A 20395-nucleotide genomic window follows, 5' to 3' on the forward strand; every position below is an offset into this window, starting at 1 on the left:
CAACAACAGTGTAAATACGTGGAGAAAACTATACAGGAGATAACACAAGGCAGGGGGACATGATTAATTACCGAATGAGTTGTACCGGCAATGATTGCCTGTGAGTTCAGAGAGAGGAGGCATTGCGTTAGCCTGAACTGATTAGAGAAAGTTCTGAAGAGGAAGGGAAATCAAGTTGGCTCGACTATACCAGCTATTGTTGACACCACCCTCGTTTTGCCAAGTTTCTTTGTTAGTCTTTAAGCATTCCAGTTTTCTTACAAAACCCCTAGGAAGCGTGTAACACATTTTACCATATTCTAATAGTTGATAAATACTCTGACTAGTTCAGAGAATAGGAGATGGTGTGCTGAAGTCCAGACGTGTGAACAGTTGATTCCTACAGTCATTTCTATAAAAAAACAACAACAAAAAAACAAAAAAAAAACTTCCTCTGTTAACGCCTCCTTCTCATCCACTTCTTCTCTCCTTTTTTTCCTCCTGCCCTTTCTCTCCATCTCCCTCCTTGAATGCAAAATGGTGCACATGGACCCCGGGCAGTGTCTACCTAGTCCCGTGGTCGGCAAACTGCGGCTCGCGAGCCACATGCGGCTCTTTGGCCCCTTGAGTGTGGCTCTTCCACAAAATACCATGGCCTGGGTGAGTCTATTTTGAAGAAGTGGCATTAGAAGAAGTTTAAGTTTAAAAAATTTGGCTCTCAAAAGAAATTTCAATCGTTGTACTGTTGATATTTGGCTCCGTTGACTAATGAGTTTGCCGACCACTGACATAGTCTAAACTGCTTGGTGCAGTGAGACTTCGAGTTGTTTAGCTGGGCTTGAGTATTTTCCATCCACTTTGTTTTTGGAAACAATGGAGATGCTGTGACTCACTTCTTGTAAGCAACACCTTCCTCAGGCTGATGGGCATGTCCGGCTCTGAATGCTACCCTCTGGAGCAGTTCCAGTTCTCTGCCAGGAAGGACAAGATGTTGCTGTGAGGGGTCAGCCCTGTTCAGGCCTGAAGGTGGCTGAAGAAATGAGTCATCCAGAGCTTCCATTTGGGTGCCCAGCACTTCTCAGGCTCAGAAAGGATAGCCTTTCTCTATGCCCTATATTTATTGTTACTTTCTATCAAGAAAGGAAATATTGAGTATTTGTAATATACCAGCCACTATAGTGGTAACATATACATATACATATTAAATTCCACTTAATTCTCATTACAACCCTATGAAGAACTATTATAACTTTACTAATGAGGAAAATGAAGCTCAGACAGATAATTTGCCACATTTCAACACGACTAACTCGCAGAACTGGGTTCAAAACCAGGTCTAGCCTGGCCCCCAAACTCCTGTTTCCTCTGCAGTGTGCCACCTTGCAGTCCAGTGGCTAATGGAGTGCATGACCCAGAGCCTAAAGATGCAATGCCCTCAATGAGGGCAGGAACCACACCTGCTCTGTTAATCCTGTAGCCCTAGTTCTGTGCCTCACACGGAGCAGACACCTCATATATATCTGTTGACTGATAAACCCCCTCAGGAGACTCTGATACCCCACTTCATTCCAGCTTAGAGTTCATCAGACCTTATTGGCCCGTCACCTGACCTAACCATTGCTGCCAGTATTTGCTCTTATGGTGCACCCTGCTCTCCACCTTCCTACCTTGAGCATAGGAATTTTAGAACCAATTAAAGCAATTCAAAGAAACTTCTTAAAATCTGAAATTATATTACATAAACAGGTTTTTTTGCTATGGTAGTTGTTGTTTTGTTGTTCTTTTCTTTGAGCATGTAACGTTTTCCTCCTGCTCTATAGGCAATGATTGTAGAGCTGGGAATAAAACAGTTTGAGGCAGGTACCACAGCATGCTTTTCAAGTGAGACACAGCCTGTGTTTTCTTGGCTTCCAATTCAGTACCCAAACCAGAAGGCCTCTTTCCACATTTGGAAAGTAGCTTTTATTTGTATACAAATATTCTTTGTCATGAAGTTTACTTCTACTCTATTTGCTGAATACCCATATATACTTGTTAGGGCTAAAAGCAGAAAATAGCTTTTCAACTTTTGAAGTAGATCCTGTTATAAAATGTCTTTATCAAAACCTGTTTCAAATGATTGTGCAGCCTGAGAGCCTATTTTAATGTCATGTACAATGCACTAAGTACACTTATTCTGAAATCAGTCCACTGCAAATATGTTCTGGAACCATTAAAAAAAAAAAAAAGGACATGCATTTAGCCAAGCAAGTGTCATAAATACACATCCAAGAATTAGAAATAGTTTTACAGCCATATCAAAAATAAAATCACTCTCTAAATGTAGTTTAAATTAGAATAAAAGTCAAATAACGATAAGAATTGAGTTTATATTCCAGTTTCCACTTCCCCATACTACCATCAGGACAGGCAGCTTCCAAATAATGAACAAATTACTTTTTGAAAGAACCTTAGAGCTAGTCAACACAGTTGCTATTCAACTATTTCAGAGTTTTGTAAATGTCACGTTCTTTCTAATTGGCTCTCTATTTCAGCAAACCCAATTGAATGTTAATTGGGTTGGTATGTGAACTGCATCCCCACCTCTCCCCCAGTGTTCCCAGGAATGAGCCCGGTACCAATAAAGCTTCATTGTTTTCATATGTAATCTGAATGTGGGGTCTGCATTCAATACAATTGACCAGAATCAGCCTCCTGGTTCCAGTGCCCTGGACTGAGGCAACTCTGGATCTTGGAGACATTGGGACGGAGACCGCCTCAAAGGTGACATGCCGAAAACTACTTCCACCTTTATATTTGCAACAGTGAGAAAACCAAATGCTGAACAAAAATTGTGGCTGTGGCTCAGCCTCTCAGCAGCACGGCTTCTCTCAGCCCTGGTTGGAATCACAGGGTGCCACCTTGTGTATAAGCTGACGATTTACTTCCCAGTTCCACAAAGGACCCAGAGAGGCTCAAAAATAATCAGCCCCAAAGCTCTGTAGTTTATTAACCAAGGAAGAACGAGACAGATGTAATTGAAGGAAACAGATTTGAAAACACACAGCTCCAGATGGTCCACAACACTCAATTTCAAATCACACCAATAGCCTGTCTCATTTGTTGCCCGACCCTGACCAGAAAACACACCCAATGGCTCAAACGTGGAATAGATTGACGCCGCTCACTCGGGCTTTTGGACTGAGGATACCGGGAATAGGTAAAGCTCTGTGACAGAGCTAATAAATCTGACTAGGACAATTATCTGTGTCCAAACAGCAAGCGGGTTACATAGCTTTAATTTTGGGACTTTGAATTTCTGAGAGGCACCAGCTTCCATCAAGTGGATAAATATGAGCATGTAACGTTTTCCTCCTGCTCTATAGGCAATGATTGTAGAGCTGGGAATAAAACAGTTTGAGGCAGGTACCACAGCATATTACTTATTTTAATAAAGTGCCGAGTTTGAAACAGAGAAACACGATTGTTGAAGCAAGGCCACGGGAAATAAAATAGGGTCCTTTCCAATCCAGCTACCTTGCCCTTGAGAAATTCCACCCTTCTCTAAGTTCAGCTCAGCTGCCATTCGTCTGAAGCCACCGTTACAGTCAAGGAGTTGGCTGGACCTTGCAGATTATCTTCAGCAGAGAGGTGGAGTGGAGACCCTGGGGCTTTGGTGCTACAGGTCCACTTCTGTGGGCTGAGGGCTCCTGAAACATCTGTTCTCAGGTGCCTGCCCTGGCCTCCTCCACCAGGCATCCTTTTCTTCTCAAGCATCTCTGAAAGGTAACGTGGAAGGTGGTTTCTCTCTCCCTGTGAAGACAGGTTAGCCTCACTGGTGTGCTGGCACATCTCAGACAACTGTAGCAGGCTCCGAGCCCCGAGCTTGGGGACCGGGGTGGGGGTGGGGAGTGGGGGGGTGGTGTCTTAAGTGTTAGCTGAGAGGAGTCCATCTTTAGGAACCTTGAGTTGCTATTCTAAATGTCTCTCCCCTCACCAATTTTTAAAAAAATCTCTTCCACCACCAAAGGACTAATGTTTATAAACACAGGTTTGGGAATGGAATATGCAAGTGGAAGCCTAAATTAAAAAAAAAAATCAGTCAACTGATTTAGTAAGCCTTATTGATCTTATCTTTGTTGCCCCAAGAACAAGCCAGCCTGTTTCCTAAGAGGTATGGTATTAGCATATTGAGAGCCCTAAACTCCAGAGTGACTTGTCAGGAGGCAGAAGGAAAAGCACCTGTACGTCTCCAAATTAGAAGACAGGTCTACTTTCTTTCATCAGCCACTAAAGGTAACTCTGGCAGAGGAAGAGACAGAAACCATTGAGATGAAATACACTGATTACCTGGATATTTACTGCTTCACACACACCGCTCACCTTGTTTCAGAAAGACTTTTAGGTGACTTTTGAGAGTAGCTCAAATGTGCTAGGATAGCTCTAACTTTCCTAGCAAGGTGAAATATCCTAGTCATGAAAATATGACTCGTCAGCTTCACAATGTCCATTAAATAAAATGATTGCTCAGGAGATTTACAACTGTTCCTGGTTCTAATGGGAATATCCAAGAGTTCATAAACAGAGCACCTAGGTGGTACGACAGACATCTCAACAGTCTCCTTACAATAGACCCGCAAGGGGCAGCCCAGAGCTGTTTCTTACAGTGGCCCTCTTTGCAAGCTGATGGCATCCTCTGCAATCCAGCACAAACAATTCTGCAAGGGTTACAATGACCTGGATGTCTGAGGCTGTGAGCCCCACCCCATGCAGATCGGGGAGTGGGAATGGCCTCCAAGAAATCCTCCCTGAATAATGTTTTTCTCTCAATTGTCACCTGCTAAACTGTGTGGCTGAGAGCTCAAAATTGTGCTCTATTTCAATTACCTGAAGAGTGGTTCTCCTAAGTGCCCAATTAAGGGCAGACCCATATGCCTTAAATGACTATGTTGTGGAGGACAGAGTTAACTTCCTTTTCTGGAAAGAAAGGAGCTTTACAAGGACCAGTGCCTGAATGGAAAGCTGTCCCTCCTGCTCTTGCAGTGAGCTAAGGGTTTATCTACTGGCAGGGCCAAGAGGTAAGTTGGCCTTTGCATAAACAAGGTGTACATTGCTCTCTCAGGATAGATGACAGTTGCAGGGGTGGGGGCGGGGGTGTTCTTGCACTGCATCCACATGAGGTTGTCCAATGGTTGGTAGCAATAGGTTCCAGTTCCAACTCCACTTCCAGTGCCTACACTGTGCCTTTACTTGGAGAGCAGCTCCATCTATATAACCGCTCCTCGCTATAAACAGCTTTATAGTTCAGCAGGCTGTATCAAAGGTAATTTTAAAAAACAAAAAACATAAAACAAAAAACTAAGCTTCAGAGTATCTTCTTTTACAGGAAGATATCAGCTCCTCCTACTCAAAGCCATGCAGGGGATGTCTTTGTACCAACCTCCCATCTTCCACAATTACCCACTCCGGCAGTCCTTCCCAGCATGGCATTCCCCTGCTAGGCTGGTGCCCAGGCCCAGGCCCATGCCCACAGATGACCCAGACCTGCCATTTTAGGATAATTTAACATGGACAAAAGGGATTCTAGAATGGATGTTGGTTTGAAGGCCAATTTTCTCCATCACATTGATGGCCTCTATAAAGTTTGAGCTTGGTCTGGAGCTTGGTCTGGAGCTTGCTGCTTGCAAGCCCTACTGAGTTTCTTAGTCCTTTCTTCTACTACTTCTCTATTTCATGGAGATGAAATGGCCTAACTAGAATGTTTCAAATGTGTATGTTTGCAACAGCTCCAGCTGCTTAAAAACGTGCCTGAGTGGCTAACCAAAGAAAACATTTGAAACCTATTTTAGACACAGAGACAAGTCTGGAACATTGTATCGAACTGTTCCCTCTAGTGAGGGAAATGGGATTGCAGGGAAAGGGATAGTGGTGAAGAGAAATCCTTACTTCTCACTCCACAAACCCCTCTGTAAAGGTTAAATAATAACAATGATTCTAGAGAGATGGTTTAAAAAAACTCATTTAAAAAAATTGAAGTCCGATAATGGAGCACAGTTGGGCTCTGAAGAAAGACAAAGCTTGCCTCCACGTGTTCTATGACCCCTGAAACATTGTTTAACCTCTGTGACTATTTCATAGCCTCCTTATGAGAACTAACAGGTAATACGACACAACTTGGCTAACAGGGCCTGGCACATAGAGGCCCAATCAACACGAAGACTACCTTTCTGTTCCCCTCCCTCTGTCTTTTTATTTACGTAGTTTGAGGTGATTACAATTAGATGAAATTAGAACCATGGCACATAGAAGATGAAGCCTTGAGTTTCTACTCAGGTTTATGGTTTATTTTAAACACTTTAATTTAGAACTAAATGGAACATTCCTCCCTCCCCTCGCCCCCAATCACACCTATTTTCTGGCCCTATTTGGTTCTCAGGCGTGGAGTGGAACTTTATTCAGATCCTCATGGCCATTGGGCCCTGCTAAAGAGATAACATTAGGTGTGAAGATCTTATCTTTATTAAGAATGGACACACTTATATCAAAACATTTAATTAGACTCTCTGAAAATTCTGATTTTTTTTTCATTTTCCAAAATTTCTCTTCAATGACTATGATAAGGTGAATCCCGTGACCTTAATACTCGCATTTGTCTTTCCTTCTTCTTTTCTCTTACCCTCATTTCCTCCCTCCCTTCCTTTCATTCTCTTCCTATTTTAGAAAATTCTAAAGCTAATTTTTAAAAATTCCAATTTCTGTCTGAACACCAACATGGTTAGCTTCTATTCAAAATCAGCAAGAGATGGGCTACTTACCCATGAAATATCCCACCATGATCCATGTGCTAGTTTCTGTCTGAGTTTGTTTACCTGTAAAATACTGCTACCACATTCACCAATGAGGTTGTAAAGATTATTAGCAAGAGTTTTAATATAACATATTGGTAGGCTCTCCAAAGGAATTTACAAGTGATGTTTAAAAATAATGTATGTCTGATTGTTTTCAACAAATCTGTCAGCACATAGCCACCCTAAAGAGCCAGACATCTCTCAGAGTCAAACCTGGTAACTAAAGCGAGTGAGCCATTTGAGTAGATTTTTTTTTTTTCTGGTCGGAGAAGAAGGAGGTAATGACTCTGGTTTGCTCACATGATTTGTAAATTATATCTGAAGGCCTTTCCAAAAGAAGGGTCCCAAGAATACAGTAAACTTGCCCAAATCTCCACGTTGCAGGGTCACACTGATTTGGATGTGTATATATTAGCATGCTTACTAAGCCAGGCCCATCACTTACTGACCTTTTTCTTTATTATCTATTGATATAATTTAACTAAGAAGAGAACATTGAAACATAAGACTTGGTTTACCAACCTTTTCTGACTCCTGAGAGATGAGAATTTTCTTTAGACAAGAGTTTAGCTCAAAAGGAACAATAAATACGCTGTTCAACACTGTTTTCTGACAACCTATTTATTCTATATTAGTTTTACAAATTTGTGAACATCTCTGAAGACATTCTGTTTGAATGAGAGAGTATTCAAGCTTGATTTTATTTGGTATTTTTATTATATTCTTTCTACAGATTTTTATCACTTTTAGAATCACCTTACCATAATTAGGAGTAGTTTGGCATTATATGAAATAGTAATAAAAAAGCGAATAGCCCCAAAATACTTAGAATTAAGAATTTATCTCCATCCCCAAACCAAATATGTGTTTCCCACCCTAGAAGCTCATGCGTTCTCAGCAGTACAGCGAACTTCCCGGAGCAGGCACAATCACTGAATTCTCCATTGCCCTGCTGCCTGATCTATAGCAATAAATTCCCAGGGTGGCAGCACAATTACATACAATGTGATCACCATCACAGCAGGCCCAGCTAGATATGGATACACAACGTGATCACTTACCCAGTAGGCACTGTTCAGTGTGGTTAGACAACATGATCACGACACAGCAGGCCCTTTTCAATATGGATTCTTAATATGGCCATGACTGATACACCAGGCAACGTGCAGGCTTCGAACTGCAGCCACCGTCCATGCAGGAACTGCTTGATGGGGATACATCATCGAATACCTGGCTCCCCATGTGCACTCCGGCACAGACACCCTGCACAAGGCCATATAGCACAGCGTGTTCTGCCAAACAGACATTTGACCAGAGACACAGTGGAAACAGGTGTGGCCCTGAAGACAGCATGTGATAGGGCTCCCAATGAGACCACTAACATGGCAGGCCTGTTCTGACTTTAGCCAAGTGTCAACAAGCAAAACCCACTGAGCACAGGATCTGAGATATAGAAAACGTCATCACAAAAGGACCTGGAGGAAAAGACAAGGGCACACCGCCTGCTGTGCAGGATTTTCCTGCACCCACGTGGCCAGTGCTTCAGGCAGAAGAGAAGACATGTGACATTTTCCTGCTCTCTCACTAGAGCACAGCCTTTTGATGGAAGGTGTGAGAGTACTTCCTGTAAGGCTATCAACAGTTGTGTAGAATAAAAAGGGAAAGCTTTTCAGGCAAATAAATGGATACATTATTTTTTTTAAAGAAGCAAAGGAATTTGCAAATCTGGAATCAAAGTAAAATCTGAAATCAAATTTTAAAAAGGAGAGTAATTATTTTATCAAAAAGCTTTTCATTTAGGTTTAAACGATGCTATTCCCATAGATTCCAACATGGCTGATCTGGAATGTGGCCCAGAAATATACTTTTAATAAATATGCCAGGTGATTCTGCATCAGACTGTTTTATACAGCTTTATCCCACCGATTCTCTTTTCACCCTCATCTTTTCTCTAATTTTTACCTTCCTCTTCCTCTCCTCGTGTATCCCCTTCATTCTCTTGTCTCCTTCCTTTGTCCTATCTTATTCTCTTCTTTTCCCTCTAGGTATGGGCAGGGATAGGTAGAATAGTTGGAGGGTTATGAGGAAAATTGAAGAAAGAAAATCCTGCCTCAAGCCATGTTCACAAACAGTATGAGGTCTCACTGTATTGCCTGTGCCCCTTTACTTATAATACACAGTTCATGCCACCAGATTTCCTACAATCATGATTCATTGAGGGAGGTCTTCGGGAGCCAAGAGAAGAGAGGCAGAGATCTTATACCGAGCCTGCAATTGTCCAAGTTTGGTTCCGTCAACTAAAAGGCCCTACATTTAAAATCCCTTCAGCAAACCTGGGATTGGAGCAGCTTTTGTCTTAATTTCTCACCAGTGGCCTTTGGAAATAATGAGGCTCTAGTGTTCACGGTCATCCCTTTTCTCTGGCCTCTGTCCCCGTTTTCCATCTATTTACTGGTAGTCTGGCTTTGTTTATTTCTGTTGTGGACTGTTTTATTGAACACGAGTGAAGCAATATTGTTTGAAGTACCCTAAGAGTCAGGAGGCTCATATCTACCTCTGGACCTCTTCAGTCTCATTGTCCTCATGGTAAAGTGAGGGGGTTATCTGTAAAGCTCATTTTACTTCTAAAATTATACAAATTAAAAGATATTAATCTTCCATAATGCTTCAATATAAGTAAGTTTTTAGCATCTAGAATAAGTGATTTTTTTGGCCTTAAAAAATTCAACTACTTTTTTCTAAGATAGCCGTATTATCTAGAGTCAGAATTAAATGGCTGCCAAACTTGTCTGTTTGATTATAATCAAAGTTAGCCTGAATGGTAAAATATAAACATATAAAAACATAGCATGTAATATAGGTTAGTATTTTAAATTAAACTACTAGCTTCTCAAATTTTCTTCTTCTTATTGTTGTTAGAGAGAGAGAGAGAGAGAGAGTGAGAGAGAGAGAAAGAGAGAAACTGATGTGAAAGAGACACATTGATTGGTTGTCTCCCACACGCACCCCAACTGGGGTGGGGGATCTAACCTGCAACCCAGGTAGATGCCCCTGACCAGGAATCCAACGGATTCATAGAGATCCCTCTGTGTACGGGCCCATGCTCTAACCACTTGGTTACACTGGCCAGGGCAAATTTACTTCTTATTCAGAATATATTTATTTTTTTATCATGATTATCCTTTAAAGAAACTACTAGAAAGCTTTTTAAAAATTAAGCAATTTGAATAGACTAAAACATTGGTTTTATTATTACCATAACCCATATTTAGGTGGCCTTTGAATAACAAAAGTGTTTTTCATTTTTTTCTGAACACTTATGAAAAAATGAGAATTATGATATAGAATTAAGGCATATGGACTTCTTAGGACAGAAAACCTTTCTTCTTGAGCACAAAGCATTAGCCTTTATGGTGGTATTCCACAGAAGGAAGATGAGAGAAGGAGCTGCAGAGAGCGAGGAGAGGAGGGGGAGAGCGAACACTTACAGAATATCCTTTACCAGGCACTTAAAAAAAAAATATTTCTTTATTGATTTCAGAGAGGAAGGGAGAAGGAGAGAGAGATAGAAACATCAATGATGAGAGAGAATCACCGATCGGCTGCCTCCTGCACGACCTACACTGGGGACCAAGCCCACAACCCAGGCATGTGCCCCTGGCCGGAATCGAACCTGGGACCCTTGAGTCAGCAGGCCGACGCTCTATCCACTGAGCCAAGCTGGCCAGGGCTTACCAGGCACTTTTAACTCACTTAATACATGACTACTGAATGCTTTCTATGCCTAATCTAAGGGATGAGCATGGAATGGGAGCAAGAAAGGGCCTTTGCCCACATTTACTCCTATAACTATCTTTAAAAGCCCATGTCATTGACCCATGTTCTTTGCAGTGCTCACCTTGCATTTTATTAAAATTCGCAAAGTTTAAGACGTTCCCTCCCATCTCTCACAGGACATAAACATACCTTTCCTTTTCTGTCCTATACCTGGTATTGGTGATGAGTTAATTGCTACTGAGTAGAGAGCTATTCAGATATTACTCAATTAACTAAATTAGTAAGAATATTAGCCACCAACTTTTACTATCTACCTGGACAGAGAAGTCAATCAGAAAAATTAACAGCCTGAAATTTCCTTGGATTTCATCAAGTTCTATGATTTTGTTTTTATTTTTTATTGTGAAAATACACATAATAAAAAAGTTTATCATCTTAACCATTGTTTAGTGGACAGTTCAGTATTGTTGAGTACATTCACATTGTAAAACTAATCTCCAGGACTTTTTTTTTACCTTACAAACTGAAACTATATTCATTGAACACGCCACGTGTCTCCTTCCCCCCAGCCTGTGGCAACCACTATTCTGCTGTTGTTTCTATGAATTTGATTAGTCTAAGTACCTCATATATGGAATCATAAAGTATTTGTCCTATTGTGAATGGCTTATTTCTCTTAGCATAATATCCTCAAGGTTCATCCATTTTATAGCATATGTCAGGATTTTCTTCCTTTTGAAGGCTGAATGATATTCCATTATACGTACATACCACATTTTGTTTATCCACTTATCTGTCAATAAACACTTGTATTACTTCCACTGCTAGGCTATGGAATCTCCATACTGTTTTCTATGGTGGCTGTGCTGTTTTACATTCCTACCAACAATGATCAATTGTTCCAATTTCTTCATATTCTCACCAACCATTTTTTACTTTCCATTTGTGTGTGTGTGTGTGTGTGTGTGTGTGTGTGTGTGTGTGTGTGTGTGTGTAATAATAGTCATCCTTATGGGTTTGATGTGATATGTCATTATGGTTTGCACTAGATTGCTGATCATTTACATAGCTTCTTTGAAGGTATGTTTATTCAGGTTCTTTGCCTACTTTTTAATTGGGTTATATGACTAAAAATAAGTAATCTATTGTATAGCTTTTTGTAGTATATACAGAATTTTCACACAATTTGCTATACTTTTACATCCACAATAACCTTGTGGGGTTGCAGGTAGATATTTTGCCATTTGCTCCAACAGAAAACCGAGAATGGGAGAAGCTGAGTATTTTGACCAAGTAGTCATTTATAGGCAGGACCAGGACTGAAAGCTTTGTCGACTGCATCCTAGATCTTCCCACTCACCGTGTTTTATCCTTCAGGTTCCTGATCCTGGCACGCATCCTGTCCTTTCCCCCTTCGTGTCTTTGCTCATGAACCTATCGCCCCCTTTCTACCTGTTCACATACTTTTCAAGGCTATATTTTGCCCTAAAGCTTTCTCTGACATACTCCAAGCCCATCAGCCAGAAGTAATCTCTCCACAGTTTCTTTCCCCATAACATTTTTTTTGTTTTTGTACATTTTGCTTAAGATAACTATCCCTTTCTATGTTGTACCATAGTTAGCTGTGTACATGTCTTGTCTCCTCTTCCAGATCGTGGGCACTAAGGGCAAATATTTTCTCATCTTTGAATCCTCATAGCATTTAGTAAAAGGCCTTACTTAGCAGGAAGTAGAAAGCACAGTAGGCATTACTGAATATTTGAAAGAATGAATAAGTGAATGAATGAATGAAGTGATAAAGGTGAAAGTCCCAAGAACATGGTCTTCGAAAAAGAAATAATTTCCAACACTTTCCTCTCTCCCTGGTTTACCCTGTTTATTCCAGAGCTGAGGGCAGACACATACTGTAGAGAAGTTCAGTGATTCCTAGCCAATGTACCTTCTGTTTAATTTTTATGGAAGGGTCACCTAATTTCTCACACAAAGTCAACCAGGCATGGAGCATGAAACTTGGGTTTAATAACCATAGAAAGCTATACAAGAATAAGGCATTTTTACTAGTAGATTGGGGCCCAACGATGGAGGGCCTTGAGAATTAGGCTAAGGGGTTTGCATGTGCCAACTGCATCAGATGCAGGAGGTCTTTCGCCGGACATTCCCATGGCTTCCCGGGTGAAGTCAGCTACCTCTTTCACACAATGTAATATAATCAGGTATACCAGCTATATACACATTTGGTAACTGGTATAGGCTACACACTTATAACTCACCTGATTAAATTAACTTGCTACAGGTTCAAATGTTAAGCATAGGCTTCCAATTTCCCCTCCCCTGTAGATTGACAGGTTTATCTTCTGGCCTGAACATTGGGGCCACCTTTCCAAATGTCTTGTTCTCACGACTCCCCCCTCTCAGGCCCACATTAGGGACATTCTTCCCAGCTCCACTGATTCCTGAAGAATTAAACTCAGTCCTGGTGTGGGGCCCAGCATCCACTACCCTCCTCAGATTGAAAGGAATTCCCACTTCATAAGGTGAAACATTTTTTAAATTAATTAAGGGTGAATATATGAATAACTGGCATTGTCTCAGAGGATCTGTTGGCTTTTATTTTATGCTTAACTTTTTGGTTGTTGTTAATAATGGATTATTTGCAAAATTAAAATAAAGATGAAATGAATTCCTTGTAGCTGTGATGGCCTTTTCATGTCTGTGGTCCACCCACTAACCGCTTTTAACTGTGGCACAACGTCTCCATGATCAGATGCTTACTGATCTCCTAACACCAGTGGTCTCCTAACTAGACATTCCTGCCCAGTCTTCCCTCTTCCTCTCCAGTCTCCACAGTGGTATCAGAGTGGTCATTCTGGGGGTGCAGTTCTGTTTGTGCCTTTCCTTAGCTTCCTTAGCATGGCTTACACCCCTCCATGACCTCACCCTCTGCCACCTCCCCCATCGCCCCAAGCCCCCATGTCCCCGTCCTTTAGTCCTATCACGCCCCCTGCACTCCAAGCCGGCCATGCTCTTTTACAGCTTGCCTGTTCATGGCATCCCCTGGAGTTTCTGCTCAGTATCCTCATATTCTACTTGAAGCCTCATCTCTATCAGTCCCTTCTCTGTGAAGACGCTCTGATGCGGCTGCCCTCCTGCCCCCCCACCTTCGGCATCATCTATGCAGGCCTTCTCTGAGCACCTCATGCAAAATTAACTCCATTGGGGCTTTATTCATATCGCGTCACCACTGTTTGTTTGCTCACCTGTCGCCTCACTAGATCCTGAGCCTTTTATTGTTCCACGACTGCATATTGACCCAATGCATAGTAGTTAAATGAATGACTAATGAACCCACAGACCTCGACTTTAGAAAGTACTTGAGAAGTCCTAGTTCCCTTTCGCCCTTTTTTCCTATTTCTTATTCTACTTAGTTCCTAAAAAAAAACCATAATTTCCATTTCAGCTCAACCTAGGTCACCATATGGGGACCCCAATAACAAATGCCCACTTTTAGGGAGTCAGATCACCAGTCACGGTGAAGAGGTCATTTTCTATTTTCAAGCAGTCTAGAGGGAAAGAAAAATCCTCCCACCCATCAACTGTTATTTTACTGTCTTGCCTGGACCGAGCCTCCAGGTACACATACACTTTTGGGGGAAAGAAGAAAGGTTTTGTCATATTCATTCCTACCCCTGCTTGTAAAACAGAATTTTACCCAACAGAAGCAATGACAACAAGGACAAAGAGAGGTGGTGCGCAAACCGGTGTAAACTAGAGGCTCCATGTAGACGTGGACGCCTTCTCCGTGCCCGGCTCCGTGTGAGCGAGGTGCTTGCACACGTTCTCTCGGTTGGAATCAGTGACCTGGATCGGGTTTCTCACCGTTGCCACAACTGACATTTTGGGCCAGATGGTTTTTGGTGGTGGGGGCTTTCCAGTGTATCTTGGGGTGTTTAGCAGCATCCCTGGCCTCCATCCAGTAGATACCAGCAGCAACCCCACCCCAGGTGTGACAACCGAAAACGTCTGCAAGTTGTCTCCAGACATTGCCCACGTCCTGTGGGGGCGACGTCAGCCCGCTTCAGAATCACTGATGTACCTGACCTCTGCTCATTTTTATATTTTAGCTCATGTGTCACCACCTCTTGGAAGCCTTTCTTGACCCCTCAGAGTGGATTAAATGTCCCATTACATGTTCTTACAACATTGTACAGCATTCCTTTAGAGTCTGCATCAAGGTTCGCAATGATATGTTTGCTAGCATGCTTGTTTGCTTCTGATTTTTCTCCCAGTCCAGTGGTCGGCAAACTGCGGCTCGCGAGCCACATGAGGCTCTTTGGCCCCTTGAGTGTGGCTCTTCCACAAAATACCACAGCCTGGGCGAGTCTATTTTGAAGAAGTGGCGTTAGAAGAAGTTCAAGTTTAAAAAATTTGGCTCTCAAAAGAAATTTCAATCGTTGTACTGTTGATATTTGGCTCTGCTGACTAATGAGTTTGCCGACCACTGGACTACAGTCTATAAGGGCCATGAAAGTTCAGGCTGGAACTGTTTTTCTCAGGTGGTATGCCTTAGCACAGCACCTGCTCATAGTAGGTGCCCCTACACCAAACAATGTGTAAGAGAGAATGCGGAGGTAGAGAGATCAAAGATGTAATCTCTGCCCTCAATAACAAAGTTAAAAAAAAATACAGATAGAACATACATGTGAACCATTGGCCTAAGTATGTAAGACGCAATGTAGTTCCAGGGGGATGGGAGCTTATAAATAAAATTCCTTCTGTATAACCGAGAAACAGTGGGAAGTAGAGAGTCTCTGTTTAGTGTGGAAGAGAGTCTCTGATGAGACACTATGCGGGGGTGTGTGAAGGGATGGGCACACACAGACATCTCTAAGGATTGGGCCAGGGAGGCTAACGCCCTTGGAGCTGAGGCTCCCGTGATGGCTCCAGGGAGGACCTCACAATACCGCGGGCAGGCAGGACTCCCCCTGCGCGGAAAGCCGGAGCAGCAGCTATGGCCCTGTGGGGACCCGGGACAGAGAGCAGCGAGGTGTGCATGTGTGGAACCATTGGCTGCCAGCTTCTGATCTATTCTGTACCCATGGCTAAATTCAAAACAGAGTAATCCTTTTTCTCTTTTAATGAATGAAGATGTAAGCAAAATAGGAACTAAACTTTTTTTCTCGTGTTGATCTGCTGGCAATACCTTCTCCAAATAAGGGTTCTTAGATTGTTCTCGTCTTTTCTTGCCCTAAACGTTTTGCTTTGATTTGTTTGCTGTTTATGTATTAGGAGGGTGTTAGAGGCAGGGTCTTGACAGGAAAAAGATGGACTTGATAAAGGTAATGTGTACAGGATGTGTTGGGAAACCAGAAACCACAAGGATAGTGCTATATCTGGGGTCTAACAGGGAGGCACCCTTGTCACCTGTACACCCAAAGAAGTACAAGAGAGGTTACAGGAAGAAAGAGCGAGAGGAAGGAAAGAGAGAGACAGAGTGCGCCAGAGAACTCTATAGGTAGAGAGGGCCACCTGCCGTGAGCTGTGGCTTCGGAAGTGGAGGTACCAGCTGCGGTGGCCAGGCAGCACAGAAAATGAATCCATACCCACCTTTGCGCTCGTCCTCCCTCTCAAATCTGCTGTTGCTCATCATTGGTAGCAATCCAGCAGGCAAGGTCACCTGCTGATTCAGTCAACCAAGGTGAGCTTCTTGGGCCCAGGTCAGGGAAGAAAAGGGAGCCATGAAGACATGGAGGGCAGCAGGAAACATCCAGTACCATGTAGAACTGCCATTTCCAGAGGTGGACCATGACATTATTTCACCGTTTGTAAGATAGCATTGATTGTGTTGCAAAGTTTTAACTGGAGATGGAATATACTTTCAAGTGTGTATATACTTTGAAAGTAACCACAACATAGAGAAAGCCTGCATGACTGTCTCCGAGAAGTGATCATTTTCAGAGTCATTGCAGTGGTTCAGGATGATAACGAGGCAGGCACCAGCCTCCACGCTGCCTGTTATACACTTGAGCATGGCTGCATGAAAGAGGCTGAATAAAACTTAACCTACCTCTGCCTCTCCCCTCTAGGGGTGTGATAGGATCACACAACAGAGCCTTCTGAACTTCCCCTACAAGGAAGTAGAAGCAGCAGAAGCAAGAAGAGCCATCACTAGCTCTTTGAGGAAGTTGGAGGGAGGGAGAGAGGGAGAGAGGGAGGGAGAGAGGGAGAGAAGAAGGGAGGAGGAGGGAGGGAGAGGGGGAAGGAGAGAGGGAGAGAGGGAGAGAGGGAGAGAAGAAGAGAGGAGGAAGGAGAGAGGGAGGGAGGGAGGGAGGGAGGGAGGGAGGGAGGGAGGGAGAGAGAGAGAGAGAGAGAGAGAGAGAGAGAGAGAGAGAGAGAGAGCTTGAAAGCTGTTGGGATGAGAGGCCCCTTGGCAATACAATAGGTGGCTAAAAAGGAATGTCAGGAAGTTTGCCTGTGTGTCATGTGATATTACCTCTCTCTCCTTAGACATTTCTGAGTGACCTAAGTAAAAATTTAAATTGCTTCTCCATTTTTTATTTGAAAGTGAAGCTGTTCAGTAGAGACTCCCAAGTCATCTCAGCTGTCTGTAGGCCTCAGAAGCAAAGAACAGATGGCCATCTGGACAGGGGCCCTGGAGCCGGAAGGAAAACACGAGGAACATGGGAACTCAGAGATGCCAGTCTCAACATGATGCCCAGGTGAACTCTCCCCTGCTCGCACCATGTTTTCCAGGAAGGGAGAGCATGCTCACCGGGGGCAGCGTGAAGGGCGCATGGATGGAGAAAGTGCAGCATAACTCAACCTACTAGCAGTCGCAAACATTTAAGAAATAGGCTGGCAGCCACACCTAACCGGACAGACCCCCTTTCAGGATAATGACGCCAACTAGGAGCGATGCTGGCTGCTGTCTGAGACCCAGCCTTGGCTTCTGCCTGTCCCATCTCTTGAGTCCTGATCTGGGCTTGTTGCCCACGCTCCCATCTGTCCTGCTCACTGCTTGGCACTCCTTCCTGTTCATAACTTCAGCCTCCACCGGTCTGTGCCTTTGATGAGCCCCCTCTGCAAACTCTAGCCCTAGCATGCATGGGAGCTATGAGCTTTGATAAGTGCTTTTCTCAACAATGTATTTCTTCCAATCTTGTTTGGGCTTCTTGACTGTCTTGGCTTGAAATATATACTATTTCTACATCATAACAAGGACAAATTGGGGTCTGATACTAAACCAAGTTCATGACAATGTCCTTGGGATACTCCAGCTTGGCCCAGGCCAATTACCTCAGTCTTTGCAAATCAATATTATATCGCTAATGGGTTTACTAGGGTTTTTTTTTCTTTCATGTAAGCCTAGCCCCGTGGTCGGCAAACTGTGGCTCGCGAGCCACATGCGGCTCTTTGGCCCCTTGAGTGTGGCTCTTCCACAAAATACCACGGCCTGGGCGAGTCTATTTTGAAGAAGTGGCATTAGAAGAAGTTTAAGTTTAAAAAATTTGGCTCTCAAAAGAAATTTCAATCGTTGTACTGTTGATATTTGGCTCTGTTGACTAATGTGTTTGCCGACCACTGGCCTAGCCCTTTGCATGGATTATCTCGTGGAATCCACAGGAAACACCTGTATGTAAGAGAAGAGTACCGTTTCCATCTTATAGAGGACAATGTCAAAACAGAGAGAGGATGCGTAGCTTCTCCAAGGCCAGGCAGTGGATGGTACAGTTGGCACTGGAACCCAGCCTGTCAGACATCTGAGCCTCTGCCCTCACCCATGGTGCTGCAAGTGCCAAGAATGCCCCTAACCCTCCCGGGGGATGACCCACGGTTCACGCCAGCTGTGCCTTCTGGTCAGGAGCTCCTTCCCTCACGCTGTACATGGTGAGCGCCTTCTCAACTCTCAACTTACCCGTTTCCTCCTCAGAGAGGCTCCCTGCTCACCAGTCTAAAGACAGTCTCTCCCGCTTGTATTCTCTCATGCACGTTCTTCTTCTGTTTCATTTATCCCCATAAATATTCCTTTGTGTGTTTACTTGTTTAATGGGTTCTCTTGCCCTTTAAGGGCTGGGACTGGGTCTGTTTGGCTCAGCACCGTATCCCCAACATTCAGCTCAGCCACCGACCCACACTGTCAGTGTCTTTTGAATAAAGGAGTGAGTAGACATCCTTCTGGCATTCTTCTCAGCCCAGAATCTTCCAAAAGTTCCATCCATTACCTAAATTGTTGAGCAAATGTCTTTTGCTCTTTGCTTACTGCTGAGAAAGCAAACATTCATCCTTTGAAGGTAGCTTTTATTTTCAGAGATAGATAAGACTTGTTTAAGGTCAAATTTGCAATGAGCAAGTTTGTCACAACTAAGTAACCTAACTTTGGTTCAAAAGTGCCTTGTGATTATAAAGTAGTAAGACTGCCCTGGCCCGTGTGGCTCAGTCGGTTGGGCTTTGTCCCGTGCGTCGAAGTGCTAATTCAATTCCCAGTCAGGGAACATTCCCACGTTGCGGGCTCAATCCCTGGTCAGGCTGTGCAAGAGACAGCCAATTGATCTTTCGCTCTCACATTGATGTTTCTCTCTCTGGCCTCCTTTCCTCTCTCCCTAAAAATTAATAAAAATATATCTTTAGGTGAGGATTAAAAAAAAAAATAGAGCCCTGGTCAGTGTTGCTCAATGGTTAGAACGTTGGCCCATGCACTGAAGGGTCTCAGGTCCGATTCCTGATCAAGGGAAGATACCTGGGTTGCAGGTTTGATCCCTAGCCACAGGTAGGGGCATGTGCAGGAAGCAACCAATTGATGTGTCTCTCTCACATTGATGTTTCTCTCTCTCTCTCTCTCCCTCCCTTCCACTCTCTAAAAAACAATGGAAAAAAATATCCTTGGTGAGGATTAACAAAAACAAAAACAAAAAGAAAGAAAGAAAGAAAGAAAGAAAGAAAGAAAGAAAGAAAGAAAGAAAGAAAGAGACACATAAGTATCAAGATTAAATGAAATTAATAATTTTTACTGCCCACCAAGGACATTCTTTTTTTTAATTTTTATCCTCACTGGAGGATATGTTTTTATTGCTTTTAGAGAGAGAGGGAGGGAGAGTGAGAGAGAAAGAGAGAGAGAGAGAGAGAGAGAGAGAGAGAGAGAGAATCATTGATGTGCTAGAAAAACATCCATCAGTTGCCTCCCTTACAGGCCCTGAATAGGGATTGAACCCAAAACTTAGATGCCCTGACTGGAATCTAAGCCTGCAACCTTTTTGGTGTAAGGGATGATGCTCCAACCAACTGATCCACTTGGCCAGTGCCCACCAAGGAAATTCTTAATTGCAATAGGTTTTTCTCATTCTTTCTCTCTTTTTCCTTTCCTTCCTTCCTTCCTTCCTTCCTTCCTTCCTTCCTTCCTTCCTTCCTTCCTTTCTTTCTTTCTTTCTTTCTTTCTTTCTTTCTTTCTTTCTTTCTTTCTTTCTTTCTTTCTTTCTTTCTTTCTCAATAAAGGATACAACGACTGCTGCCTGGTGCTGCTACCTTGATTTGTGCAAGGGCACCACCGGCAGGTTTGACAGCCATTGCTTTCACATCACAGTGCAAATGTCAACTCAGCAGGAAAGGCAAATAACATAGTATTATAACCAAAATAGTTTCGATTGTTTAATCCCTCCAAAGCAGGCTCCAGGAGTCTGCAGACCACTCTGAGAACTGCTGTGTTAGTCTTCCCGCTATAAAATTTTCCAAGAACAAAGCTGTGTCATTATCTTCCTGTATAATGTGATGAGACAATATACCCATAAAACAGTGTAAGCCCAAAACTCGAAAATGGCTCC

Source organism: Cnephaeus nilssonii (genome assembly GCF_951640355.1).
Source record: "Cnephaeus nilssonii genome assembly, chromosome: 10".
Lineage (NCBI taxonomy): Eukaryota > Metazoa > Chordata > Mammalia > Chiroptera > Vespertilionidae > Cnephaeus > Cnephaeus nilssonii.